The 15,740-nt window shown below is 46.3% G+C and overlaps 1 protein-coding gene across 1 annotated transcript in view; it reads left to right on the top strand.

Annotated features, from left to right (window-relative positions):
- The window catches only part of BUD13 (BUD13 homolog), a 564,524-nt gene that overhangs the window by 532,134 nt on the left and 16,650 nt on the right, over window positions 1-15,740 (top strand). The window lies entirely within an intron of this gene.

Raw genomic sequence — 15,740 nt, 5'->3', positions numbered from 1 at the left:
AGACTCGGGGCCTCAGAGTAGATCTTCCAGTCGAGGTTTTGGGGTTGCAGAGGAATACCAGGGTGAGCTCCTCCTGTGCGAGGTCTAAGTGGCAGGTGATGACCCAGAGGTGTTTGAGAGTGAAGGGCAGGCCCCCCTGGAGTGGATGTGAGAAGCTACTTAGAGAGCCCCCCTCTCTCCTGCCTTACTGTGGCATTTAGCTGGAGTCTGGAGGATAAACAACCTATGAAAACCTGTGACTTATTGCCATGAGCCTCAGGGCTGCATTTAAAAACCTAGATATTGGAATCCCTTTTTCAAAATAAAGCTGAATAGGTGTCTCCTGTCTAGGTCAATGGGCCCTTCACCCATGTTAAGGGAGGGCCGGAGTTCCTGGGGGCCTCTGCTCCTCGAAAGGCCCCCCCGGTCACTATTCTGATCATCACGATCTCTTTCATCTTACCCTTTTCAAAGCACTTTTACATCCATTAGCCCATTAATTGATTCATTCATTGTACACATTTATTGAACACACAAGGCTCTTCAAATCATTTTAGAACAAGACAGGATCTAGATAAATATATGTGTACATATCGAGTATCCTTAAAGTGCAGGTTGTTCCGATGAGCCCCAGGGAGGGAGGAGGGTTCCGTCGGGACAAAGGGGGGGGCGGCCTTCACAGACAGCCTCCCCCGCACGCTCCGTAGTCAGATGGCAAATTCTTGTGTGAATTTGGCAGATGTGTAAACTGAGGCCCCCTGGGAATAACTGACTCGCCTGAGGTTAGAGGTAGATGCAGAATTCACTTCCTGATTCAAGTGGGATGTGTCCTCCTGTCCGTCCTCTTTTCTGAAATGCTGCTTTCCAGAAAGTTCCTCCTGTGGTCAGATCTCTCCTTTCCTCCCCCTTCTCTTGGACTCTCTGGAATAAGCTGTCTCAAAGGAGGAATAGTCACATTGCAATTCTTTCTGGGCCCACATATTGCTTCAGGGACAAGAAGAAAAAAAAAATGTCTTTTCTATTTCCATAAGAAGGTCAGCGAGACTGAGCCATTGTTTGCATTTCATATGCAGTCTCTCCAAGGACTTCCATTTTCTCCAGTAGGGCCCTGGGGTGGGCCAGGCAGGCCAGCTGGGTGCAGTATGCACTGTACACAGCAGTCAGGACGAAGTCTCCATCCACCCCAGGCTTCCCTCAAAGACTGAGAAGATAAAAAGGCCCCTCTCGGCCCTCCAGCCCGGACCCCGAGGCTGAAGGGGGTTGAAGGCCTTGTCAGAGGTCACATAGCTGGTGGCAGAAGGTTGACATTGGCGCCCTCTCATAAGCTTTTATTTGAACTTGTGCCTCTGCTTGTCTCTGTTCTGAAGAGAGATGTGTGTGTGTGTTGTGTGTTTGGGGGATGTGTGAGGCTGGTTCAAGGTTGAAGGGGGAAGCAATGTAGCTATTTTCTCTCTGTCCATGTCATCTTGTCAAAAATTCTGAGACTCTTCCAGCCGCAGGCCCCTCTCAAGTAAGGTCATAGTGTCAACCCATGAGCAGCTGGAACAGCCACAGGAATGATAATGGAGCTGCCCAGGCTGTGTGGGGGGCCCTCACCCCAGCCAGCCCGTGCCTAAGGTGGAGCCTGCCCCCAGGAGAGATGCTGCAGGACAGAACATCCTGGCCTCTTGTCCCTCAGGAGCAAGGGACATGTTCTTGGTTGCAAACAGGCAGAGCTGGCCCTGGGCAGAGTAGACAGAAAGGGGACTTTTGGGGAGGACATCGGAGGCTCACTACATCTTTGGAATGGTCAGGCCCTGGGGGTTCTGCAGAAGGAGAGGCAGGGAGAACAACAGTTGCTTTTTAGCCCATGTCTGTTCAGGACTTGCCTTGTTGCTGCCTGGGCTGCCATGACTGTGCCAGTCTCAGCTACAACCACTGTCACTAGACACTTGTCCCCAAGTCCCTCTCCAGGGTCCTGGGCCCAGGGGTTACACTGTCTGCCTCATCCTGGGAACCTGGGAACCAGAGGCAACGGTGGAAACAAGTGATTGGCTGGGCCCAGACTCCAGTAGGTGAGGGAGCAATCGTCTGTGTCTGGGTTTTTTTTTTTTTTTTTTTTTTTTTTTTTTTTCAGTGGGAGATGGTCCAGGCAAAAGGGAGACCTTTGTCCTTCAGAGAGATGCTGAAGCCTGCACCTTCCCTTTCGTGGGGACTTCCCTTAAGTGATCTACAGTATGAAACAGAGTAACTCTTTTTAAATAATGTAGAGGATTTTTTTCCTTTCAGAGGATGCTGGACAGATGGCAAATGGGCAGTGAAATGGGCTTAAATCCCTGTAGAAGAGTGGGGCTTAGATGTGTGAAGGGTTACCTGGAGATGAAGGATGCAGGGCCCGGGGTAGATGGCTGTAAGGTGGGGTGTCCTCACTGTGAGGAGTAAAGAAGATCTCCCAGGTCTACTCCTTCCTTTTTACCCCCAGCCCTGCCCTCTAGAGGTGTGTCTGGTCATTCAAGGGGGCCAGGCCAACAGCATTTCCTGGAAATACATGGAAAAGCATAATAATGATGGAGGGGGGCAGTGACTGAAGGAGGGGTTCATTATTCCTGCATAATGAGAGAAGACCCTATTGGGGCTTTCTTTTCACTCTTAGCCTCAAGAAAATGAGATGGAAAAAGCTCCCAATCTAGAAAGTTCTCTAAGTAAGAATATACCATGCCACTCAGCCAGGAGGATCACATGTGCTCCCCAGAGTGCTGTAGCCATCCAGAAAAGAGGTGTGCCCATGGCCCCATCTTTGTCCAGTGTCCTGTACCTTTAAAGCCCTTGCCTGCCTGATGCCACAGTCCACAAGGAAAGGGGCCAGCCCAGCAGCTCTCAAAGGAGCCCAAGCAATAAATGATGAGCATCTCCTCTGAACTCATCTCCCCGTGCCCAGTGTTTAAAGTGAATTGAAACGAATATCTGATAAATGAATAAACCTGTAAATGGAATCAAAAACCTTATGAACCTGAAGGAGAAATAGGAGTCCCAGGTCTGTTAAGTCTAAATTGAATAAATCTGATCAACTCCCTGACAGTTTCTGCCAATGCTCTTGAAGAAGAAGAGGGGTGGGCAGAGATGGGGCAGAGGAGGGAGTAAGGAGGCCATGGGGGAGGTGAGGCAGGAATGGGATCAGTCATTTCAGGAGCCCCGTGTGCCAGAGGAAGCCCTGGCCTCACTCAGTGGGGCTGAGTAGACGACAGATCTGCAAGGCCAGGATCCTCTGAGTCTACCCCAGAGGATGCCTCTGGAGAACAGTTAGTACAAAATGGGGCCAAAGTCCCATGTGAGCCTTTCAGGGGGAGGAGCTGTGGAAGAATGGCAGCTGGTGACTGAGTTTCTGGGCTCATGTGAGCTGGCTGCCAGGGTGAGGGTCTGGGGTGCTGGGGATTTGGTCCTAGAGCAGGTTCTGGAGGAAGGAGAATCACATACACCAGGAGCTCTGAGCACTGATGCACCAGGGAACTCCCTTGCTCTCCATCAATGCTGCCTCTTTCTGCCTAATAAGTTGGACAAGTTGCTTCCTGTAGTGCTTTTAGAACATGGCCGCAAAATTCCTTAACACTCATCTCAATGAGAGTTGGTTGTTGGTGGTGGTGGTGGTGGGGGCGGGAAGAGGTTTGAGTTCTCTCTTCTTGAATCCAGGTAACTGTGACTGTTGCCACCAAGACAGAATGGTCACACTGATGACGTGGGACTTTCAAGGCTGGGTCAGAAAAGGTCATGCAGCTTCTGTCTGCTTTTCTTGGCTTTCTCTTAGGGGGACGCCAGCCTCTGTGTAGGAAGACCAGGTATCCCGAGGCTGTCGTGCTGGGGAAGTGTTCCAGGCCACAGCCCTGCTGAGCCACCAGCCACCACTGCCGGCCCCGGGAGTGAACTCTGCTGACCCCGGGGGAGTGGGCCCTGCCAGCTACCCAGCCCAGTCGAGCCTTTGGGCAAGCCCAGCCCACAAGTGGCTGCACAGGGCAGGTGCGAGCCGCCCCTCCAAATCTTCCCCAGACTCCTGGCTTACAGAATTATAAGCACCCCAAAATCATTTTTTTCAAATACTGTGTTCTGGAGTCATTTTTTAATAGTAACTACAATACTTTGCTTCTTGGGTCTTGATTTTCTTTTTTAAATGGTTATATTAGTTTTTTTTAATTAATATTTTTTAATTGCATTAGTATTGGTTTATATTGTTGTTTGCATTTAATTAATTAATTAATTTTTGGGGGGACTGTGGCTGTTTTATTGGGCGTGGACACAGTTTAACATCTTGTGTGGGGAGAGAGAGGTAGGGTGGTAAGAGTAGAACAAACAGGGAAATGTAGCTCCCCTGAAATCGTGTAATTTTTTTCTTCTTGATTGTGTAAGGCATTTTGAACTGGAAAAACTCCTTTGCTTCACATTTTCCAAATAATCAGAGGGAACCTAATTGGTAATTCAGAATACAAATAAGACCCCCTTTAGCTCTCTCCCCAACCCCCTAAAAAGTCCTGTACACCCCAAACCCATAAAGTACAAGGCAGGCAACCGGCTTCATGAATTAGGAGGCAAACCATGTTCATCTGGAGGCTGACCCTGCTGTTTCAAGGGCCCTGCCCCCTCAGGGCTCAAGGGGGAAGTGTCCATCTTCCATGAGGGTTTAAAGTCCCAGCGGGGCACCGGTCACTGCCTCCTGGGCAGGGGGAGGTTACAGCCTCATTTTAGAAGGATCCTCCCCTTCATGTGTGGTTGCTGTAGCACACCCCATGTTGTCCCCTCCCCTCTTTGTAGTCTCCCCTCCCCCTCCCTCACCCTCTCTGTCTGTCTCCACTGTGTACTCAGCTTTCAAGTGTTAATTTTTGGGTTTGGCTTTATCTGATCCTTTGCTTGGTTTCTCTGCGAATAAGTGACATGATCCTGTATCTGTCCTTCTCCTTCTGATTAACTTCGCTGAACCCAAGCCCTTCCAGTTCCATCCATGTTGCTGTGAATGCAAGAGTTTACTGTTGTGATAGCTGAGCAATACTCCATGACGTACATGTACCACATCTTCTTCATCCCGTTGGTCTGATTTGGGCATTTGGGTTGTTTCCATGTCTTGGCTATTGTAAGTAATGCTGCAGTGAACGTGGGAGTGAAGTTTTCCCTAAAAATGAGTGTTTTGCATTCTTCTGGTAGCTGTCTAGGAGTAGAATTGCTGGGATGTGTGGCAGGTCCAGTTGTAATCTTTTGAGAAAGTCACACACTGACTTTCCACAGGGGTTTGATCAGTCTACCTTCCACCAACAGTGCAGGGGGCTCCTTTTTCTCCGCATCCTTGCCAGCACTTGTTGCCTCTGATCTTTTTGATGTGGGCTGTTCTCACTGTGGTTTTCATTTTCATTTCCCTGACTATGGATGATGATGAGCATTTTTTCATGTGCCTGTTGTCTATCTGTATGTCTTCTTTGGAGAAGTGTCTATTTAGCTCTTCTGTCCATTTTATTTATTTTTATTTATTTATTTTAAAGATTTATTTATTTATACAAGCACTGGGTACAGTCAGAAGCGCGGGAGGGTGAGAGAATTCACCAGAGTCAGAGCGGGGAACAGAACAGGCAGAAGTACCGAGGTACACTGCTGAGGGGAGCAGCGGGTGGCAGGAGAGGTCTGCATGCCACGTGGGACCCTCCCCGGTGGCCGGGGATCGAACCGGTGCTGCAGAGGCTGCAGGCAGCTTCTCAGCCCAGCGTTCAACCGCTGTGCCACTGGGGAGGCCCTCTTCTGTCCATTTTATTTGTAACTGGGTTACTTGTTTTCTTTTTGTGGAGGTATATGAATTCATCCTAAGTCTTTGGTATCATCACCTTGTCAGATATATGATGTGACAATTTTTATATCTATATTTTGAAAATTATAATTAGCAGATAAATGTGACATTTTTAAAAAGTTCAAATGGCACAAAAGGATAAAAATAGAAATAAAGCAATTCCCTTCCCTACTCTTGAGTTCTTCCCGCCACTGTTATAGATCCTTCCAGAAATGTACTATGTTTTTGAAACTACGTGCAGAATTACATCATACATAAGTTTTCTTTTAATTTGCTTTTGTCATTTACTAATATAGATTGAAAGTATCAATATACATCAGCCTAACACATTCATTTTAATGACTATATAATATCCATGGAATGATTGTACCAAAATTTACTTCCTCAGTCCCTGTGGATGAAAGTTTAAGTCATTTATACATTGGTTGTTCGGCTTTGCATTGTAATACTGCAGTGAAATTCTTGTACTCTTTATTTATGCTTTCTTAAACAAGCATATTTTATGGGTTAAGTTCTTAAAAGTAGAATTCCTGGATCAAAAGACATAGGTATTTAAAGTTTGATAGTTATTGCCAAAGCTGACTTCTAAAGCCCAAATTTATATCTACACCCACAAGAGGCCTAGTTTCTTGCCACCCTCCTAATCTTTTAAGTTTTGCCCATCTGCTACAGGAAAAATCTTGTCCCCTTCAAAAGTTGTGAGGTTGAACATTCTGTGTATGTATCGTGATGATATTTAGTTCTTTATTTCTTTGAACAGCAAATTTCTCTCTTGCTAATTCTAGTTTGTTCATCTTTTTGAAAACTGCTTTATAAATTTTTCGTGCATAAACTTTTCACTATCTTGTTACACCTATTATTAAACTTTTAATTGTCTTTTGACCTTATTTAAGATGTTTGTGTACAGAGTTTTACAAATTTTATGACATCAACTGTATTAATTGGTTTTAAAAGTAATTCTTGACCTATTTTCAAAGGTCATCCCTACTCCAGAATCATAAAATGAAGCAATAATATAAATTATGCATATTTCTCCAGGTATCCTATTTTACATCAAAATTATTAATCTATTTGGATTTTATTTTTGGTATAAGGAATGAAATAAGGATTCAATTTTACTTTTTACTGGTGGTTAATCTAGTTCTATACAGTAGAAAGAAAAGGTAAGCCAAGTATGTAATTTAAAATTCCCTATTTGACACATTTTAAAAAGTAGAAAGACTGGTGGGAGTAGTTATAATAACATATTATTTAATTTAGGTGTCCAAAATATGATTTTAACATATCATTAATATAAAAGTTATGAGTTGCTTTATAATTTCTTTTTTAATACCAAGTCTTCCAAATCTATTGTATATTTTTGACTAGCTACATTTCAAGCACACAGTGGCCACATGTGGCAGGTGTCTACCATATTAGACATTAAAGCTGGGAAGGGAGGGCTCTGACCTACCAAAGTTGGGGTGGCTCTGGGGACAGGATTAAAAATGAGGGGCAGCTGGGTGTGGGCCTGATTGCAGGGATCCACTATGCCTTTGTTGCCAGGAGCCCAGAACAAAGGTGTCCAGTCCAAGCTTTGACAAATGTCCATAGTTGGAGCATAGAATCCCCTTCACCCTTGAGACTGTATTGTCCTGGGTAGGCAAGAAATGGACAAGACACAGGCAAAGGGACACTTGCATGGAGGAGTGAGGGCTCACCCAAGACTCCAGTCCCTTGGTGCCCTTCCATGGTTGGTTAAGGCCATGGAATGTCTTCAGTTTCCTTTCAAGAGAAGGGGAATGCCATCCCCTCCAAGAACCCTCTCGACCCTCAGAGTCACCTGTCCTACTGCCATCCTCACCCCAAAGGGAGGTATGAAAGGACAGGTGGGTTCTCAGCATATTGCACCCAGGGGACTTAAGACTGGAGTCTGAATCCCACTTGTGCCCGGCCACCCAGCGGGCCAGTGGCAGGGCCAGCGCTGGACCGCTGGCCTCTCGCAGCATGGCTGGATGGCCTTGCTGGTATTCTCTTGTTCCTACTCTGTTTGGAGAAGCAGAAAAAGGAATGTCAGGCATTGACTCTGGGCCACTGGGTTTTCAAGGAGTCACAGGGTCATACTGTGATGGAAACAAAAGGGAAAAACCCATCTTCACAGCTTCCAGGAGATGCGCAGCCTGTCTCCGCAGACTGCTTGCTCCTCATCACAAGCGCGACAAAATGCTATTTTCCTTTCAGTGGTGTGCACAGGTGCCAATCCAAATGAATATGATTCACACACTTCTGTCCAAACACTGCGAAGTCTTCAAAGGTTGATTAAACCTCTGACATTGTTGCTTCATTTCTCCTGCACTCCCCACCAGGTGAGGACCTCCCTCTCTGACCTCACCCCCTGCTTTTCTGTCCTCTGTGCACCCACCTTTCCCAGGTGGAATCCAGATGTCCCAGGAGAGGATGGCATCTGGTCTCCCTGGGAGGGGCTGGCAGGGAGCCTGGCTTGTCATTTCCTGGAGACTCAGGGAGTCTCACTACAGTGAGGGCACCTTGTGTGTGATGGGGGCTGGTAGTGGGGGGCACTTCAGGGTGGGGAAAGTGAGAGATTTGACTTTGATTACCCAGCAAAAATCCATTTCCTGCTAGTAATGACTGGCTGGTGCATATTGGAAATCACAGTCTCCCTGCTCGACATTCCCCGTGTCATTAGTCCCCAGTGGAGCGGTGACTCATTGGAAATCACACCTGGTGCAATGAGGCGTGATGTGCAGCTCTGCAGACCTGCCTCCTGGGCAGCCTGACAGTGGCGACTTGGAGGGGTCCAGCTCTGCCCAGGTTCCCCAGAAAACTCAGGAGATCCAGTAATGCCAGATCATCTTTCCAGCTTCCTTCATTGCCCCTACCTTTATAGCTGGCATGTGTACAAAATCATCAAGAATCTCTGGATCTCCCACAGGGCTTCATAGAGTACCCGGTGCCCAAGAGCACCCCACAATGAGCTTAGTGTGCAAAGGACAGCTTGAAAAATTGAGGGACCCCACAAAGGGAGGGCAAAAAGTCTAAGCTGTTTCTGTTTTGTTGCCTTAGCATCCATTTCCTTATTCTTGGTAAGAGCATCCCAAGTTTCCTTTGAAGAGGCTCCTCGCCTTTCCTCTTCTCCTTACCCTCCACCCCTGTCTTCAGGGATAAGTACCACCAAACGTGGACCAATCGACATTTGGCCATAGTGACTGGTCCAGGGATTTGTGTAGAAACCGGTGCAATGTTGGGACAAGTGAGTGGGGCTGCCGAGTTGATTGCAGGTAAGAGCGGGGCCACAGTTGGCTGTCTTGACACCACATGGGTGACTCCATCATTGGAGGAGACTCATGCACAATCACCTGATTTACAATAAATGTTCTATTGCAGTTCAGTGGGGAGGGGACGAGGACGTGCTTTTTAATAAATGGTGCTGGGTTAATTGGATATTCATGTAAAAAAAATGAACCATGACCTCTACCTCATGGCATTCACAAAAAATTAATACAGAAAGGATCATAGATCTAGATATGAAAGATGAAACAATCAAGTTTCTAAAAAAAAAGAATGTAGGTGTGCTTTTGAGATAGTTTTCTTCAGTACGAAACACACACACATTGAACTAAATATAAAATAAATGTTAAACTGGATTTTTTTTTAATTAAGAATGTCAATTCATAAAAAAGGCAATATTAAGAGGAAGAGGGAGCAAGTTAAAAATTGGGACAAGATATTTGTGACTCCTGTATCAGAGACAGCACTACAGTAGTCAGAATATATGAATAACTCCTACAAACTAGTAAGCAAACAATAAGCAATCCAACTAAAAAATGTTAGTGGAGGGGTGTAAATAAGGGTGTCTGCTCCAGACAATGATTTTGAAGTATGTTCTAAGACTAAACACACGTATGATCTATTGCTGGTAACTCCACTCCTGAGTATCTGTGCCCAGTAGAAACAAGTACTTTTGTACACCGAAAGACATATCAAAAATATTCATAGATCCTACATTCATAGTAGCCAAAACTGGCAATGATCTTTGTGTTTATCAGCAATAATCTGTGATATAATGGAATACTGTGCAGCAGTGAAAAAGAATAAACTCCTGGTACACATGACAGGAAGTCTATATTTCACAGTCACAATCTAATTTGAACAAAGTCAGCCATAAAGGAATACACAGTGAAACCTTTGATTTATATGAAATAAGATAGGAAAGACTAATCTGTGGTGATAGAAGTCAGTATGGTGACTACCCTTAAGGGGTTATTGATGACAGAGGGACAAAAGAAAGATAGGGTATTAGTAATTCTATACCTTGATTTGGCTGGTTATTTTGTGTTTAGAAATTTACCAAAATGTACCACATAAGAGCTGGGTACTTTTCTGTACCCTAATTAAAAAAAAGGGGGTTGGGAGAGATTGAATCATGTGATGTCTCCTGAGCACCTAGATCCAGCCGTACCTGAGCACAACACTCCTGGATTCTCTTAAGAGCCAATGAATTCACATTTTTCTCTTGAGTCATTTTATGTTGGGTTTTCTTTCACGTGTTACAAAAATTGTCCCCACAAATACCATCCCTCTGCTTCCAAGTCAAAGTATTACTCCTTCAGCCTAATCTGTGTGGGACTTTCTGCCTTAATAGTTCCCCAGGTGAGCAGGCTCACTCTTTTTGTTTTTGTGACCAGGCAAAAATCCAATGTTTTTGTATCTCAGTTTTCTCTTTTGTGAAATGGAGCTGATAATAGTACTGACCTCACCTCATGGCCCAGGTCCCTATGTGGAATGTCAGCTAGATAACATCTAGTCTTCTTTCTGGTCCTCATTTGATTAATATTTGTGGGTTTAACTGCTACAGGAAGAAAGATTGCATCTGTTTTGAGCACTACCATAGTTCTAGTGTTGGGGCCACCTCTAGAGTGTATAGAGTTCTGGGTAAATTATTTTGTGAGGACTCATGGATATAATCAATGAAGTCATACCAAGACAGCGTGTTAGCACCATTCTGCTGGACCAATCTCATGGGACTCCAAAAAGACACACAGTTATGCCTGGAGGGATGATCTGTGGCCCAGTTTATACTTCTGGAAGAGAGTCTATAATTGAGTCTGCTCAGAGCATCTGGTCACATCTGCATGTATGTGTGTGTCTGCAAGTTCGGTGGGGAGGTGGGTGGAGGATGAGAGGATCTCCTGAAGGGCAGAAACAGGGGCAGGGCTTTTGTGGGGCACAGGGCTCCCACCTGGACAGCATTGTCAGGTCTGGCAAGTTCCAGGTACCAGAGAAAGACCTAGAAAATTCATAGAAAGGTGCTCCAAAGCACAGGACCTTGAGATCCAGGCCCATTTTGCTCTGTTCTAAGGTCAGGACTGTCCAAAACAGCTTCTAGCATGTCAGAAACTCAAGGTTGTTTGAATAAATGAGTGAATGAAAGGTTGCACAAGGGTTATGTAACACATGGTAAATGACCAGTAATCTGGGGTAAGTTTATTATTATTCCTGAGAGGCAGGAACCCTTCGTGCTCCCAGGCCCCCTCCCAAAGCCGAGGAGTCTGGTAATGGGATCTCGTGACCATGAGTGAGTGGGTCAGCTGCTCACAGGATCAGGCTTGGGCACAGTACCATAGTAGTCCTGTCCTAAGGACAGATTCCCAAGGATGAACAAAGGGCCTGGAAATCAGGCCAGGGAGAAAAAATACCCTTTGGGGTTATTAAGTGTTTGTTAATTGGTCACCTCGTTAGCAGCTCATCTGCAGCCTGAATCTAGCAAGTGAGAGGGTAAGAGGAAGGGAAGGGGGCCACCCTGGCCAAGACTGGCTTCACAGACTCAATAATAAGGACGGAGCAATTACCGGAACTTCCAGAGCCAATTCCTGTTCGAAGCGCGCCAGGCCAGGCTTTGTCCTACAGAGAGGAGGAAAAGGTCAGTGTGCTCCGTGGGAGGAGGAAAAAGAGCCCTTCACAGCGAAAGAGCCTGCCCAAGGGAGGGAGACAAAGAAAAGGAGGGCTCTGTAGAGGTGAAAAACTAAAGAAAGAATGACATTTGGAAGTTCCTCAGAATGAGGGGAGGAGAATAATGAAATAAAAATTACAAGGGAGAAGGAGCCAGCGAACAAACCAGGAGAGGCCAAGGGGGGACAGCAGCCGGCAGCAGCCTGTGGAACCTGAGCTGATCACAAACCCTCTCTCGGCCTTGGTTTCCCCATCTTTGAATGGAGGGGCTGTCTAGATCTAGGTAGTTTCTGACAGCTGGAGTGCTGAGGTTGGGTGGGGGTGAACAGCCTCTCTCCCTCCTCTCCAGCCCTCCTGCCCTCTTCCCTGGGGTGCTTCCCTCTGCTTCTCCCCTGGCTAACCCAGTGTGCTCCAAATTCTGAGCACCAGGATCCTTCACTTCTTTGCCTCACCCCCACCCCCGAACTCTTCCACCTGCGGCTGTGGGTATCACTCCTAAGGGAGGGCCTAAAGGCATTCCTGGGAATGCTGATTCCATCCCCTTTGTCATGATCTGAGGCATAAAGTCCTGCTCCCAAAACTTGCCTCCAGGTGTCCCAGGCTTCTTATATGATGGTAGAACCATGTGGCTAGATCTGGTTGATAATCTTTGGGAAGCTCAGGTGTCCTTTCCAGTTTGAAACCTAGAAGAGCCAACAAATGGCCCTCGATTGTCTCCTTCCTGCCATCACAAATTCAAAAACCTGGGTTCCTGAGTGATTAGGTGGAGCAGAGTTCTCTTGTTCCATGTAGGCTAGGTATTAGGAATGAGAAATAAACCTCTGCGTTTAGACTTGTTTGCTACATAAGCATAACCTAGGCCATCCTGATCAACCCCAAGCTGAGTTTAGAATCTTGAGACTGCCCATCTGGCCAATCGCAGAGCTTCCTAAAAGGAAGTTTTATTTCTAGGACTATCCTTACTAGCTCACCTGCCCCAGTGCTGCTGACTTCGCTCTCTCAACTTTGAATCTGATATGTCGATTGTATTCTCATACCCTGAGAAGTTCTCCACTGCTCTCTCGCAGGCAAAAAGCAAACTCCTTTCAGTACTCTACAAATACCCTTCAAGTTCATGTTTGAGAACCACAGTGCGAGTCATTGTGTTGTCAGCAAAAGAAAGGGAAGCAGAGGTGAGAGCAGTGAGTTATCCCATTTGCAGAGACAAGGGACTGAGGCGTATATATGACAAGCAGGGACCTAGGGCTGGGCTTTGTGCCCTTTCATCTATAGGGCCTGGCTGTCAAAGCAGTTCCTGAGAGTTCCTCTGCCTTCTTAACATCTACTGTACTAGTCCAGCAAACCCACATGCCCTGAGACCAGTGAACTGAGTGATACACAGTTAACAACCTCCATGAGATCTGGGGCCAGATCTCCAGGCCTGAGCCCCATGGGATGGGGAAGGATCTTTCTTAATGGAAGGTTGCAAATAGGCATGTGTGGGTGTTGGCCAGGGAGGGTGCTTGTGCTTGAGAGCAGGAGCACTTGCGGTTCTGTTGGGTGGGGTGAGGATGCCCAGAATATCTCCCCCTTCTCCAGTTCTTCTGGCCTCTTCCCCGGGGTACCTCCCTCAGCTTCTCCCTTGACCAGCTAATCAGTTCCAGGCTCTGAGCTCTGCCGCAGGATCCCTTCCTTCCTTTTTGCCTCACTTCCCTCTACCCTTATCACCCACAGCAGTGGGTACTCATTATTTAAACAACCCATGCGCTGAAGTCTTATTTATCCAACATCTTTCCACAGCATATGTCAAAATTTACAGTAAGTGCATTCATCCCATAATAAACATTTGGCTTTGCTGGTCTACCGGCGGCAGGGCTAATTAGGGAGAGTGATTCCCTTGTTATCGGAAGGGAGGTCAGATGCAGCAATTAGCATCCTTGCATAGCTTTCATAATTGTGACTTTGAGGCTAGGCCCTTTGGTGCCAGGTGGGGAAGAGAAGTTGGCAGGGAGGAAAGGGGAGCCTTCCCCAGGAAGTTCTGAAAAACCAGAGCGGAGCATTGTAAAGCAGCCTGACTAGTTGGTTTCCCAAGCTCCCAAGTCTCTGCTTGTAGCCTGAGCTCCTTGCTTGCCTCTCACTTCCCAAGCAGGGCCCGGTATTGAGAATTTTCTCTTCTACTCACCTCTGTCTACTCAGCCCTCTCCATGGATGTTCAGGAGGACATTTTTACTGAAAATCCTGTCGTTGTTTCATGCTGAAATCATTCAAGCCACATTGGTGCATCTAAGGATCAGCACTTTAGAGTTTAAGAGAAGCTTAAAGGTGAGCTGGTTTATCTCTAACCCCTCCCACCTTTTTGTCTTGATGGCAACTGTACCAAGCACTTATTCAACTTTGGTGGGGAACTCTGGCCTTTTCTGGGGAGGAAAGAGCCAAGAGCTGTAGATGGACTGGGGTTCTCCAGGAGAGAGAAAAAGCCATGGGTATGCCTGGACCTGATTCCTGGGTGCTGCATCTCCCATCCCTGGACAATGCAAACTTGAAAGCCTAAGGTCCTTGCAGTTCAAAGAGACAGGCACAAGGGAACAGGTAGAGAACCAGGATCAGGTCTGCAGCAAGGTGATAAAAGGGAGCAGACAGGATCAATGGAGGCCAAGAGACTGCCATTCAGGAATCCCCAAGACCACTCTCAGTTTCAATAATTTACTGGGATTTACAGAGCTCAGAAAGACTGTTGTACTCACAGTTATGGTTTATTATAACAAAAAGATGCAGATTGAAAAGCAACAGGAAAGATGCATCCACAGCATTCAGGAGAGTTCTAGGCATGAACCTCTAGTTGTCCTCTCCCATGGAGTCATGCAGACAGTGCCTACTTCTAGCAGCAATGTGTGGCAACACACACAAGGCATTGCCAGCCAGGAACACCTTGGTTTTTATTGGAGTTTGTCAGGTAGTCATGGAGCACCTACATGGTGAAACTTAGTCTCTAGCCTCTCCAGAGGTCAAGCAGATAATGAGTCGCCCAAGGCTTCCAGATAAAGATTGGTTACCACCCAGCAACTAGGCAAGGGTTCAGTGTTCCTTAGGGCAGATAATCCTTGCCCACCCTGGAAAGCTTTCCAAAGGAGGAGGCTGATGAAGTACTAGAGGAGCACACCCACAAGGGCAGGGAGGACTAAGCCTGCTTGCAAAGAATCTACCTCCCTCTCCACCCCTATTTCCTTAGGGACTGGTCAGAGAGAACACAAAATTTGAGCCTTTTGGAGCCTTTTGGAGTGACCTCTCCATCTGGGGTGAACTGGTCTCCAAAAACAAAGTCTGAGGAAGGAGGTAGATTATGGTGCCAGAGCAGTGAGTGACAGGTGAGGGGTGAGGGGTAACAGCAGGTGTGCATCTCCAGGGACCATAGCTTGCTACCTAGTACATGCTGTGGGATTCCAGAATAAGGTGAGCCTGGTTTTAAAGCCTATCTCTACCTTTTTTCAGCTTTGTACACAAGTTACATAACTTAATTAAGCCTCAGTTTTCTCACTTGTCAAATGAGGATGGTAACTGTTCTGGGTCCTTGGGCTGTGGTAAGGTTTACATGAACTGAGCATGAGGTAAATGGTAGCTCTCCCTGTCCTCACCAGCCTCACCTCTTAATGCAGCCATCTTTATCTGTGGGAGCTCTGGGCTTTAAATATTTCTTGATTATATTATGGTGAAACCTGTGTTTTGATTTTTGACAACTTCCCTGCTATACCTGCTCACCTCTGCTTCACTTCTGTTTCTATCGGTGGCATCACTGTTTTTGCAGGACCATCAATTATTTATTCCTTCACTCATTTAGTACATGTTGATATTTGTTGTCTGTTACTGTGCTAAGTGCTGTGGATAGAAGGAAAAATAAGACAGTCCTTACCCCCAGAGGACTTGTGGTTAGGTGAGATAGCAAACAACTGCATAAAATAAACAGTTAAAATGTTTTGTTTGGCAGATGTACTGAGGACTTGGGTATAAAATACTCTGCCTCCCAAACTCTCTTACTTGT

The sequence above is a fragment of the Talpa occidentalis genome, unplaced genomic scaffold (genome assembly GCF_014898055.3).
Source record: "Talpa occidentalis isolate TD23 unplaced genomic scaffold, MPIMG_talOcc4v2.1 talOcc4.12, whole genome shotgun sequence".
In the NCBI taxonomy this organism is placed as follows: domain Eukaryota; kingdom Metazoa; phylum Chordata; class Mammalia; order Eulipotyphla; family Talpidae; genus Talpa; species Talpa occidentalis.
This window is presented reverse-complemented; position numbering and strand designations above follow the sequence as displayed.